This window comes from Micromys minutus (genome assembly GCF_963924665.1).
Source record: "Micromys minutus genome assembly, chromosome: X".
Lineage (NCBI taxonomy): Eukaryota > Metazoa > Chordata > Mammalia > Rodentia > Muridae > Micromys > Micromys minutus.
The window spans coordinates 6,993,657-7,007,804 of record NC_137970.1 but is presented as its reverse complement, the minus strand read 5'-3'; the positions used below and the strand labels follow the sequence as shown (position 1 = coordinate 7,007,804).

Genomic DNA, 14,148 nt, shown 5'->3' with positions numbered 1-14,148 from the left:
TGATGTTCTGTTTCTGTCTCACATATGGAGTCCATTTGTTATCCTTCTGTTTTTCAATAAATCTTAAAATGTTTAATTATGCTTTTAATTTTATTTCTATGTCCTAGTTACCTATTGACTGAATGGCTAATTTATTTAATTTCTTTCTCTTTTACTTTTTTTTTTTTCGAGAAAGGGTCTTTCTGTGTAGTCTTAGCTGTCCTGCAAACCACTTATGTTTTTTGTTCACCTTTTAGCAAAAAAATTAGAAAATGAGCACTAACTGATCACAGGATATTGTGGCACTATTTAAAGGATTAAGAAACATGTGTACACTATAGCTATGGGGAGAATATGAAATTTATAAAAATACTGAATAATATATGTCAGTGTAGGATGCAAAAATGGCAGCTTAAAATACTGTCTTCACATTCTTGTAGAATCTATGAAGCAAAGCAATTAAAAATCACTTGCTATTAGTAAGAGGTCCAGAACCACTGTGGGAAGATTTGCTGGAGCTGGAGAGCAGGCTCTTGAGTTTAGGATCTGATGTTTGGATCTTAGCCCATGTCAGGCTTCTCACAAGCATAACTCTCAGCTTCAAAGAATCTGATGTGAGCATAAATTCATACATATAAATAAGTTTATTCCTTGATATTCTTCATTTATATTAGAATTAAAACAAGGAAGCCAAGCTATCCAAGAGAAATCATGTCACTTACCAACAAGCTTAAAAACTGCCATAGTCAAGCAATATGGTTATAATTCTAATAGTCAGCCAATGAACCAAATCCCTTTGTCCCCCAGTACATTGAATTAGCCTAGTGGTCCCTAAATATATTTTAATACCCAGAAATATATCAACAACTAAGTCACAAGGTGGGTATGTGCATCGACAGTCACCTTTACTAAAAATATAAGCCAGACGAGTTACAGATAAACTGATAAATACAAAGGTTTGAGGTAGATAAAATACGCAGTAACAGTCACTCCCTGTATTCAAAGAAGATCATGTTGCTAATCAACACATTTAGAAAGTAAAGTCTTCTGACCATAAACCTATCATGCTCAAAATATACACCCATGCCCAAACACACATAATAACTTTTTTAGAGCAATGTGTTTCTCAGCACATGCTACGCTAAGCACTAAGTATTAAAAATTAAATAAAAATAACCAACACTGTTTTTATGTTTAAGTAGGGGCTTGAGATCAGATCTCACTACAGAACCTAGCCTGCCTGAACTGATAATGCCTCTGCCTTAGGTTCCCAAGTGCTAATGGACCCTGCAGTGTGTTTTATTTTTATATTGCTTAGCTCGTTTACTCCTATAAAATAGGTTAGACTGTGATCCTTTTCTTACAGAAGTTAGAGTTCAGGAAGTGAAGTGAAATAGTCACTCAGGGTTTCAAAGTAAATGACCAAGACATCAGAGAATGGGAGAGGTGGTGATAGGGGAAGGATTGTGGGAAAGGGTGACCTGGAAGGGGACAGTGGGTGGAATAGAAAGGGAGTAAGTAAAAAATTATTAATTACTTTTTAAAAAGACTGACATAGTAGAGAGGATAATGCAGGCTCCCAGATTTAGATACCACAAACTTAGCCATATCCATTGAATTATCACAAAAGCTCTACTTACACTGTTGACAAAAGTCAACCGCTAGCTAACAGGTAATGGTCATTATAGTATATTTAAACATGAGCCTTATGTACTGTTTTAGCACTCTGATGCAATGTCAAGCCAATGTAGTTTAGTTTCACTGTGATATTGGTATCTTAGCAAAATGTCCTGACAACTAACAGAAGTGGGAAAATGGTGTCTTAGCTTTCCTTAGACTGCTGAAAAATAAAACCTAAAAGGTGGTCCAATTGATGTTCCACATCTATACACCCAAAAGGCCTTTCCCATCTTCTAGTATTATGTGTATGAATGCTTTGCCTACATGCATGTATGTGCACCATGTCAATGCCTGGTACATTCAGAGAGCAAAAGGAGGCTGTGGGTCCCCTGTAGCTAGAGTTAGAAGCATTTGTAAGTACCTGATGTAGGTGCCAAGAACCAAATCCCAGCCACCTACAAGAAGAGTTTAACTGCTACTATCAGGCCAGCTCTGCAGGCCCTTACCCTCTTTTTTGATTTTCTCAAGTCTCATCACAACCTTTCTTTCCTATATTTTCAAATCCTAAAATTCTGAATGAAGTTGTCCATGGTTCATACTGTTGCCAGAAACTGGAGGCCCATGGTCCATTCCCATGCTATGAATACCATGGAGGCTACTCTAGTTGTAATATTAATTACTGCAGATATACGGCTGAGAGGGAAGGACATAGAAGGCTTCTGTGATGATCCCTACCACTCACCTCCCCCAATCAAAGCAATAGCATAGACAGGAATCCACTGAGGAGAACTCTGAAAAAGTGAATGGAAGTGCTGAAGAGGATCCCTGGACATTGATGGCTTCAGACAGGTGTCCAGGAGGAGTACTCAATTTTGTTTAAGGGGCAGGCCAGTATGAGTTTCACCATGCTCTAGAGAAAAGAGATAACAAAAATTGGGCTTTTTCTCCTCATTTTTATTTTTACTTTTTTTTGGGGGGGGGGGTAAGGAGAGCCAGACAGGAGAGGATTGTAGAAGTGAGTATGATGAAGGTACATGATGTGAAAATCCCAACAAAACAACTCAGAGGAACCCAACTCCTAAGGAATGGAAAAGGGGATAAAGGGAAATGAGAAGGGAAAATTTGCTGCACAGGTAATATATAGTAAATTAAAAGCTGAGAGGACACAGTAGTGTCCCCATTACCTATCAGTGAGAAGCAAAGCTTTAATAGAGGTCAATTAGACTAGAGTGGAACATACAGGGGTTTTATATCTATTTTTGGAACATAAATGCCAAAGTAACTGCTCTGTAAAGTCAGGTGCAAGAAAATCACCAAGTAGAAGCAACTGTACTCCTTAGAAAAAGTTTGGTGGCAAGAGCCGAAAGGAGAAACTAGGATGGAATGCAAAATAAAAAGCACGACAATGAAACAAAATAGCAATATTAATTTCATGCTATGAAACCTGTACAAGTTCTACACATTCAGAGTGTTAATTTGGTTGTCAGTCTTATTACTAATTGCTCTTAATTCAATGTAACGAAAACAGGCATGTAGGTATTGACACTCTCCCTAAAAGAAATTATGTAAATTTGCTAAAACAACATGAGACATCACAAACCTTCCTGCTTAAATACTAGAAATTTGTAAAAACTATCTGTAGTAGCCCAAGTCAAAATAATACATAGAAGAATAACTTGAAACAGCACCATGTGGATGGCTTAATGGCTTCTTGGTAGAACACAATAATATCAGTGGCAAAATCTGCCATATGTTGTAATTGATTTCAAAGGAAAATATAATAATCCTGCAACATGGGTAATGGCCTGAGACAGTCCTAGTGTCCAGTTTATTTTCTTTAGGAACACTGACCTTGTGATCATGCAAGGAAACAAACCAAGCCTAAGGCAAAGGATGGGAATGACTACTAGCATGGGCTGGATATTTGATATCATCCATTTGATGTCCAGGGAAACTCTATAGTACATTTGTACTAAACAGATGATGAAACAGGACGACAGAGATTTAAAATGTGGCCAAGATGGTAAATCTGGTTTGTATGCCTCACTGTGGACTTTCAAGTCAAGAAGGGTTAAGATTCCACCACCCCCCCGCCCCCAGCACTGGATGTGGAGTTAATTGCTAATAATGCTCCACCACAGGAGACATAGCACCCAAGTTCCAAATCTGAGGGTAAAACAAAGGGAGATAACCAATAATATTACTGATAGTGATGACGCCAATATTCTCCAAAGAAGCAGCCAGCCACTCCAAAGCTTTGTTCACTGTTAGGGGAATCTGAAGAAAGGGCACATTCAATATACTATTTGTCATTTTTCATGAGTCCAATATTCAAAAGTATTTTTAAAATCAGGAATATGGTTCACATATAATTCACAGTTAGTATTTGTACTATTTCCCACTGTTCATAATTAAATGGAAAGTCAAAATCTTCAATACTTTTAAAATTTTAAAATAAACCTTCAGCTGGTTTCAAATCAAGAGTGGAAAATATAGAAGTAATAATGACTTCTATACATTACAAATACAGAGCAAAATATAAATTAGTCTAAAGTTTATTTCAAATAATGACAAGGTTTTATATTTTTTAAAAGCCCATGCACATAGTGTGTAACTGCTTGAGAAGTAGCAGGAGAGTGGGGGATCTGCCAGGGAGACAAGTCTCAAGAGAATCCAACCCTATCTTCACTTTGACATTTGGCTTCCAACTTCCAGAACTGTAGAGAAAATGCATTTGTTTTTGTTGTTTCTTTTTTTAAGATTTTTTTTATTTTATGTATTTGAGTGCTCTGTCTGCATGTATACCTGCGTACCAGAAGAGGGTATCAGAACTATTTATAGATGGTTACAAGCCACCATGTAGTTGCTGTGAATTGAACTTGGGACCTCTGGAAGAGCAGCCCATGCTCCTCACCTCGGAGCCATCTCTTCAACCCCTGAGAAAATACATTTTATTTTTAAGCCACCTAGTCCATAGTATTTTTTGTGGGATAATAATACAAACACATACATTAAGCTGTCACTTGTATACCATAACATATTTTTACACATTTTAATTGGGTATACATGCAAACATCAAAATCAATGTAAAAAATCTGTTTATTATGGTTTTGTTTATTCAGTTATGTACATTTTAATGTTAAGATGCCTCTTTGAACATTGATTTTCTAAATGGTATTATAGGTATAAAAACCAGGAAATATATTTTAAACTTTTCAGTGCCCATTCTTTCTTTTTTTAAAGACGGGCCTCTCCATTATTTATTCAGTCCCAGTAAGTTAAAGGATGAGCGTGAGGCGGGGCCTCCTAGGTGAGGATGCTACTAACAGGGTAGCATCTAAGCCAGATGCTCCTAGATGCCCTTTTGGCACAGTGAATTTCCCTGCAGGTTGAGGAGGACTATCCTGGGGCAGAAGACAGGAGGCTGCAGACTGATGTAGGCGGTTACTACATAGAAACAGCTCCTTTAGCTAGGGAAGGTTAGCCACACCATTCAAGTTGTCCAGTGCATTATCACTGGCCTGCAACATAAGACAGTGCAGTGCAGCCAGGGCTGGGGGCAAGGCTTGGAGTCAATTATGGGACAGGTCAAGGTAAGTGACCAAGAGCAGTTGTTCCACATGGCAGAGCACCGTGAGATCCTTGTGAGCCAGGTGCAGCACACGCACATCTGCAGTGTACTCCATCTTGAGAACACTGTTTTCCAGCAAGAACTTACTGCACAGGTCATCCAAGTAGGCTGCTCTCATTGGGTCCACAGCTTTGAGAGTACTGAAGTACTATACTGTTCCTTTCTCACAGAGGAGGGGGTTCAGTGCCTGCATCAGCCGGATGATAGTCAGCAGGTACCATTCATTCTCAGGCTCCAGCTCCTGTAGCTCCTTATAGGACTCAAGCTCAGAATGTAGCACTGTGGCCTTTTTCACCTTAACAGCTCACGTCTGAGTGAGCTGAGTCTCAGCACCAGCACTCTGGGCCTTTTAAAAGCACACACTCCTAGGCATCATTTCCTGTCCATATGACATGAAACATGTACTGAGGCAACAGGTCATTGAGAGAGGCAGGTCACAGAGCTACACATGGCTGGGCCAGTTTCTGTCATCTGGAGTACACCACTCCACACTCAAAGGTATCTCTTCAACCATGAGTAGCAAGATTCCCACGATCAGGGGATGAGGAAAGCAGACTGACAGAAAAGCCTCTTACTGGTTCACATGCGAGCAGCATAGAACATCGTAGGGCTCTGGCCAACCCAGGAGCAAGATAGAACCAGGCACTCCCTGATCACTTGGGTCAGTAAAGCAGGCATTCTGCACCAACTCCAGCTCTTTCAACAGTACGATTTCAGGAAGCAGGCCCTATGGGCCAGAGTGTGGCTGGGGGTGCAGCTGGGGCAAGAGGCAGGAGCAACAATGCCAGGAGGAATCGTTGGAGAAGCTACAGGTGATGAGGCTGCCATTGAAGGCTAGTTCCTCTGCAGGGGCAACAGCAGCCAGTGCAGATACAAATCGCTGATAGTCCCACCAATCAAAGTTCTGCTCATTGGCCTCAAGGAAGCAAGCAATACCATAAAATTTACCCCCTCCAATTACACTGATCAATCAGTGCATTTTCTTATAAATTTATAGTACTTTATATAAACTTGCAAGATTTAGTTTAGGATAATCTAGTTTAGAACATTCCTATCACCCTTGAGATATTTCCCTCTACATGTGCCAAACAAGGATTGATTTGCTTTTTCTTACATATTTTCTAGAATTTTACCTGGGTGAAACCATACACTATGAAGACTTCTTTCTATATCTGGTTCCTTTCATTTAGTATGTTTTTGTGGTTCACCCATGTCTTAGTGTTCTCCAGGAGTTTATATTGCTGAATAATTTTGTTTATCCATTTTAAGTGAATAGATGTTTGTGTTATTGCCTGGCTCAGCTATTGTAAATAATGAGCTATGAATATACCTAAGCAGGGGCTGCAGAAATGATTAAGTATTTGAAGTACTTTCTGTAAAAACATGAGGATCTGAGTTCAGCCCTCAGAACTCACATAAAATAGCTAGACACGAAGAGCACTCATTTCAAGGTTGGACAATTGATGCTAGGAGTAGCCCTTGAGCTCACTGGCCAGCCAGTCTAGATGAATAGGTTCCAATGAGAGGCACTGTCTCAAAAAATATGGCTGGCTTTTGAGGAGCTGTGCCAGCAGCCTCCACATGCACTTACATAAACGTATGTACTCCTGCAAACATACACATGCACATACACAAACTTTTTAAAAGATCACATACAAAAGTACAAGGGATGTACATGGTACACATATATATGAGTGGGCAAACTCTCATATACATAAAATATTTTTTAAATTAAAATAAAATGTGTGCATGTGTTTTGGTATATGTGTTTCAATTTTAGTTTGATAGGTATATGGAAGTGAAATCATCTGATCATGTGGTAAGCATATGTCTATTTTAAAAGCTATTAAACTGTCTTTTGAAGTAGTGGTATCATACCAGGAATGTATTGTCATTCTTCTTAAATTATAGCAATTCTAATAGGAATATGATGATAGGTACTAAAGTTTCAGCCTAAAAGCATTTAACAGGACTTTCGGCTAATGAGAATAAGCTATGGCCGGTTGCTTCAAAACAAAAACCAAGTGGTACTGGAGAGGCAGCTCAGTGATGAAGAGCCGACTTGTACTACTCTTCCAGAAGATTCAAGTTTGATTTGTAGAGAATCCACTTCAGGCTGTAAGCCATCTGTAAGCTCTAGAGGGATCTGACATATTCTTCTGGTCCCTGTATGGGGAACTGAAGCCACACATAGCACCCCCACAAGCAATTAAAAATAAAAATAAACCTTTTAAAAAGCATACACCTATCATAATAACAATAAATCTTTTTAAGTTTGGTGAAGGACTTAAAATTTTGTCAAAAAGTCAATTTCTAGGTTATAAAGAAAAGGGAAATTTTTCTTTAGTAAAATACTCATTTATGAATCTCATTCTTTTAATTCCAAAAACATCATTCCAGATTTCAGGATACTAATTTTTAATTAAATGCTTTCTGAATTTCAAAAGAAGATTAAAGAAACCCACATTGTATAATGAAGTTTGAAACTCTCATTTTAACATAAATTTAAAGACTGTAATTGTGCACTTTACTCTTAATGATAAATGTAGAATACACAGATGAGAATTTGGGGCATCACATGTTTGATTTAAGACAAGCCTTTTGATTTCTTCTCTAAAGCTACGTAGCTTAAAATTTCTATAATTGTGGATAAAACATGGGAATTATATGGTAATATACTGCAATTACACAGTTATAATTATATATATTGGTCTCTTATAAAATGCTTCTAGCAGGAATCAGATAATTTAAAACTTACATAAACCTATGAAAAAGTTTCCATTTGCAATTTGAGGTACAGCTTAAAGGTATAGTACCAGGCAATTTTCAAAGTGTAACGATCTTTTAATTTGGTATACTGATTATGTTTTATAATATGCCTAATTGACTTTAGGCAAGATTCCTACAATCTGTACTTATGCATTGTTCTTTGTTAATTATGTAAAGCTTTGATGTAGTTAACTAGTCTTAAATCACCCTGCAGAAAAACTTGGAAGTTTGACTGGTCCTAGACTAGAAAAGAAAATCAGCCCCTGCCCACCTAATACCATCAGTTGGCCTGGTATTTCCCTAAGGAACAAGAATAATTTCAATCAACACCAGACAGAGCCACCCTGTGACTACAATGGATAAAGGAATATCAAGACAACTCCATTATCATGTGTGAACACAGACAGAAAATAAATGATATCCCAGAACCCCCGAAATGTCAAACTCCCCCTTTCATGGTTCATAGGGGTGACAACAGTTATTCTCCCAGTTATAGCAATAACCTCACTCCAGTCTGATCTCTCTGCCAATGAGATGTGTTAATGTGTGCCCACTCATAAAAGTATTACAGCTTCCTGATAAGATCTAATCCAGAACAACTGGTCTTTTCCATAAGTCCTCCCCCAACATCCCCTGCCCAAACTCTAATCTTACCTTATGTCTTTCCTAATGCCTGCTAAGAAAGCAATAAGAAACTAACTCGCTCACTTTTTAAGTCAAGGGCTCAGTGAACAAAATGATTATCATGTATGATACCCTGAGTTCTATCTCTAGCATAAAAAGCCAGGCATGGTGGCACACACTGGAGACCGAAAGATCATTGAGATTTTGATGGCCAGCCAGCCAAACCTACTTGTTGAACTCTAGATACTGTTTCAAAATACAAGGTGAACAGGAACCATACCCAAGGTTAATCCCTGACCTTCACACATGTGCTCTCATGTGTACATACACACACACACACACACACACACACACACACACACACACACACACATCTATTCAAGCATGTGAGTATAAAGAAAATCAAGGTGACCCCAAAGATTGAATTATTTTTATATTGTTCAAAGTAGAAAGATTCATAAAATACTATATAATTATCTCACTATGAACTCAAGGACAATTAATGGGATGTAATTAAAATTCTAATTCAATGGTCAGTAGTTTTAATTATAATTATATTTTAATAAATGGAAAAATGAAATAGTACTCTCTTAAATGCATATTACCCCATAAGATCAACCTTTATCCTGGCATTTTCTATAATAGAATCATTTATGAAATAGCAAATAAGTTATGCTAACTAGCTGCCATTGAAAAATGAAAAGAAATGAAAACATAATTGAATAGTCTATGTAAATGGTGCTTAACATCCAGACAAACGTTATATAAAAGCATTTAGCCGTCTACACATTTCTAAATATTTTGACTTTTTATAAACGCATCTAACCATAGGATTACATATAATAGTAACTAACCACAACATATCATACACTGCTAAAACCTACACACACTGCTTAATACTGATATAATTAAAATCCTAAGCATAAACACATATAGATGGCAAAAGGCAAAAACCTTTTAAAAATCATTTAGGCAAGCCCTACATCACACGAAGTCAAGGCAGCTGATGCTCAGAGAGGTAGAGTGAATAAACTACAGGCACACAGATAATTAATGGTCCATAACACTAGAATAAGTGCCTTCAAAACTCAATCTCAGACCCTAGCACTTCTTGTGAATGTATGATTCCTTATTTACATATTCACTGAAATTATTTCTGCTTCTTCTTAATGAAGATACTGGGGTGATAGCTGGAAACCATTAAGAGTGAATGGTGCATTTTGCAGTTTGAACAGCATTTTTTGTTTGTTTGTTTGTTTGTTTTTGTTTCTAGTACTAGGAATGGAACCTAGGGTCTCACTTATACTTGAAAGGTGTTCTACTTAGCTAACCCTACCCCTGTTTTTTGATTGTTTGTTTGTTTGGGTGGCTGACTGGTTGCTGTTGTGTCTGTCTGTCTGTCTGTCTGTCTGTCTGTATTCTTTTTCCATTTTGAGACAGGGTCTCAGGAACTTGCCCAAGCTCACCTTCAACTCTATTTGAACTCTATTTTCCAGGCACCCCTTGGACTTACAGTCTTCCTGCCTTAGCCACCTTAGTGGCTGAGATAGCAAGCCCTAGCCACAAATCTTAGCTGTGTTCATGTTCTGTATTCCAACCTGACTAGCAAGTAGACTGACTTTTAGCTTGGCCTATGATGGTCTTCTTTTCCTTAGTTAAAATCATTGATATCAATAGCCTTTTCAGAGGTGGGAAGTATCAAGCAAATTTTCTTTAGTTATTTGCATCAATCATCCCAGTGCTAAGCGTTTTAAAACTAATGAGATTTTCTCAACAGGAGCATGGCTGGCATTTTAGGAAAAGTACAGGGTTGTGTGCTTCACATGCATTTTGGCACCCAGACAGCCACTGGTAGCAGACCTCTTAGTAATTACTAGCTCACAAATGAGGCAGTTTAAAACTTCAAAATTAATGTAAAAATATTCTGATGAACAAAACATAGAAATGCTAAAAATTAAAAAAAAAAGAATGTTACTAAGCTTTTCACTTCAGGCTCAGTGTGGATCACATGGCACAGTTACTGATCCTACCACTATTTAATATGTTATTTTGTTAATCATGACATTTTTTTGCATTAACTCTTAAATACAATATAGCAAATATTATTTAGCATAATTGCTAATCTTAGGAATTAATTTAAATGGAGAACCCAAAAATGAGTAAATCTCTCAATCTGAATCCCTCCACCACATTTCTAAATACTTGTATAGGCTGAGAACTTCTGAACTAGGGTCTGATTTTTCTCACTTAAGAAGTCTAGAGAAGGGGGCTGGGGAGATGGCTCAGCGGTTAAGAACACAGACTGTGCTTCCAGAGGTCCCAAGTTCTATTCCCAGCAACCACATTGTGGCTCAAAACCATCTGTAATGAGATCTGGTGTCTCTTCTGGTGTGTCTGAAGACAGCTACAGTGTACTCATATACATAAAGTAAATTAATATTTGAAAAAGAAGTGTAGAGAAAGTCAGTCAAGGCCTGATGTAGTTCCTCTATGATGCCAAAAGGGATGGAGGGTCCATTTATCTTCATTTATTACTCAAAGAATAGCTACTAAAACTGAAGTATTATGCCATAATTACAAACAAAAAATTGTGAAGAATAGGAAAAATCATACCACCTAAGCCTGAAAACTGATAGAAAAACAATAACTGTCCCAAAGCCCATCCAATAAACATTACCATGTATGTCATTAGCAGGAAGTAATATGCACCACTGACGAAATGAGTGGCAAACGGCCATAGCTGTGAGAAACGAGGAACACAGCTGTAAGGTAAACAATCTTAAATAGTCCACCCGTAAAATAAGAAAGTACATATGAATGAAGGGTGACTGGCAATATGTATTAACAACAGGGACCATGTAGGTTAACACATACACTCTTTTTGGTGACTGCAAATACAACTTTCTCTACTGGTCAGATGATAGTCTCTCTAGCCAGAGTATTTTGATGGTCACCTTTAGAATCACAAATAAAACTGTAATGTTATCCTAGGCGGTGACCAACAAAAGTGTAGCCTGAGACGGGGATTTATTTTGTGGGGCATGTGGATAGTCATCCCGGAAGAATTGGCACAGAACTGGTGAAGGGAGCATGCTTTAATCCCATAAATCTCAAACTTGAGACTAGCAGGAATAGAGCCACCTTTCTCCCTGTTTCCATGCCTGCCTCAGAGTATATAAGCCAAGCAAGCATGCATTCACAGAGCAGGTTGAATGCTGCCCTGACAATGCAAGGCAGCCCGAGTCATTGCATATAATCAGCTCACCTTGAGGAAATGAAGCAGAACCCCTTGGCTTTGATTAATTTTGCCAGCTCTTAGGGAAGGAAGGGCTGGGGCGTGTCTGAGTGCTTCAATTCTATCAGCATGGGCAAGGCTCCAGAGAGGATTGTGTGGAAAAGCAGTCACTGCAGCTAGGGGCTGGGAACATACCTCTTAATGTGGAGACCTGGGTGGGCATCAATAACATTTACTATAGGTACTCATTAGAATATGGCCTCCAAAGAATTGCCTTCACCTCTACTTCATATTACTTAAGAGGATAACCTTACATATATCCCTGGGATTAAGAGCCATTTGAAAAGCTGGGAACATATTGAAAGTGTCTCATTTTAAGAAAACAAAATGATTAACAGGTCTCGGCTTGTTTTGCTGGGCCACTAATGGAGGAGGCACTTTATGATTTGCTCTGTATATCAACTAGGATCTGCTGTGTAGCTCATAATCTTGTCAGGGCATATTAATATTGCATAGTCTTAGGGTCTCATTTAAAGCTCAATGAATATTTAATTGTTGTTGACCAACAAAATAAACAAAAAATTATGTTGCATTTAGTCAGATCTGAAACGAGAAAGCACTTCATTTTCTCATATAGTCTAAGGCTACTATAATTCCACCTTCATGGAATATTCTACATAATTTTTAAGTACTTACAGAGTGGAGATTTGTCTTGAAATACATATGTTAAATATGGAGAAAAATATGAAATAATGAGAATGTTCAAAGTTACATGCAAGAGAATGGTGCAGGGTATATTACTCTTTCTATACTGGATTAAAATATTGTCAGCAAGCTCTTTTTACTTAAAAGTAAAAATAGAACCTTTTTTTGGCTCTTAAAAATTATAAAAATTATTTTATAAGATACAGAATTGAATGAACCCATGTATAATTATTCCAAGTCAGTCAGCTCAGAAATTGGTTTTGAGCATTAAGTCTACCACAGAACCAGGCATGGAAAAAAATTAAGGAAATATTGGCCCATGTTGAAAACCAATCTGCTTTTCCAGGGAAGAAGCCTCCATGTGGTCTGTTATATCATTTATAAGTATCAAAACTGGGCTTCAAATAATGTGAGCTTTAATTGATGTATAATATCACAGATGACATGGGAATGTGTCATTCTACCATATTTCAGGACATTTTGATTAGAATCAGAGTATTGCCAACCAGTCCATGTTAAAACATACTAAAAAATAATCACTTCATAAATTGAGCATATTGTGATTTAAATTCTTTATCTAGTCTTGAATTCTTTAAAATTTACAGGGATAGACTAAAATAATATAACAAGTTCATTATACTAAACAAATCATGGAAGCTGTGATTCAGGATTGTTGTAAACATGGCACATCCATATGTTTCTCTGTAGAAAATAACTGCTTGCCTTGGATGCTTTCTTTTGATCTTTGTCCCTGCTATAGATACTAAAATGCTGATAGGTGGGGTAAATGGCAGAGTGCTTGCCTATCAAGTTTAAGAACATGGGTTGAGTCCCCATCATTAGAGTGGGAGAGAAAAAAAGATAAAATGGCACAAACTCCAGTTCCCCTTTATTAACCTATTGGTTTATCTCTGAGTATATTCTTTGCAAACACGCACCTTAAAATTGAAAAGCCAGGCGTAATGGCACACAAATGTAATCAATCCCTCAGAAGACAGAGGCAGAAGGATCAGGACTCCAAGACCAGGCCTTTCATATAAATGAGTTTGAGGCCTTGACTAAAAGTACATCTTCCTTTTACTTTAACAATTCTCATCACCTCACACTACAGTAGTTAGGGCTGGAGAACTTCATTTATTGTGTTACAGAAAAACCACATATTTTTTTTCAATTCCTATTTAATGCCTCATTTAGAACATACAAGGTTAGTTAATAGCAAAAGTGAAACGGTGACCTGACTCTTAGATACTCCTGTTTAGAGAAAGATATAAGATGAAGATTGATAAGCACTAGTTGGAAAAGGTAAGTATTTGATACCCTACAATGAAAGTGCCCCATCAGAAATAACAGAACAAAGATAAATTTCCTTTGTTTAGGGTGCCTTTGCTCTTGATTTTTTTTTTTTTTTTTTTTGTCTAAGGCTAGGCAGGAAGTAGCCTTGTCTAAATGATACAAAATTAAAGTTGGATGGAAATAATAAGTTCTGCAGATGTATCACAAGGCACAGCAACTACAGATAATAGTAATGTATTATATACTTACCAAGACAGTAGATTTTACGCATTCTTAACTGGGTATGGTGACT

The 14,148-nt window shown here is 37.5% G+C and overlaps 1 protein-coding gene and 1 pseudogene across 2 annotated transcripts in view; both read right to left on the bottom strand.

Moving 5' to 3' along the window:
* The window catches only part of EFHC2 (EF-hand domain containing 2), a gene marked incomplete at both ends in the record, with an annotated part of 180,032 nt that overhangs the window by 148,398 nt on the left and 17,486 nt on the right, over positions 1-14,148 (bottom strand). The window lies entirely within an intron of this gene.
* LOC308415761 (geranylgeranyl transferase type-2 subunit alpha-like) lies at positions 4,952-14,127 on the bottom strand (annotated as a pseudogene). Its single transcript has 4 exons — positions 14,106-14,127; positions 11,301-11,363; positions 9,229-9,259; positions 4,952-6,192 (listed from the first exon to the last, which is right to left on the bottom strand). The product of its transcript is annotated as a geranylgeranyl transferase type-2 subunit alpha-like (transcript).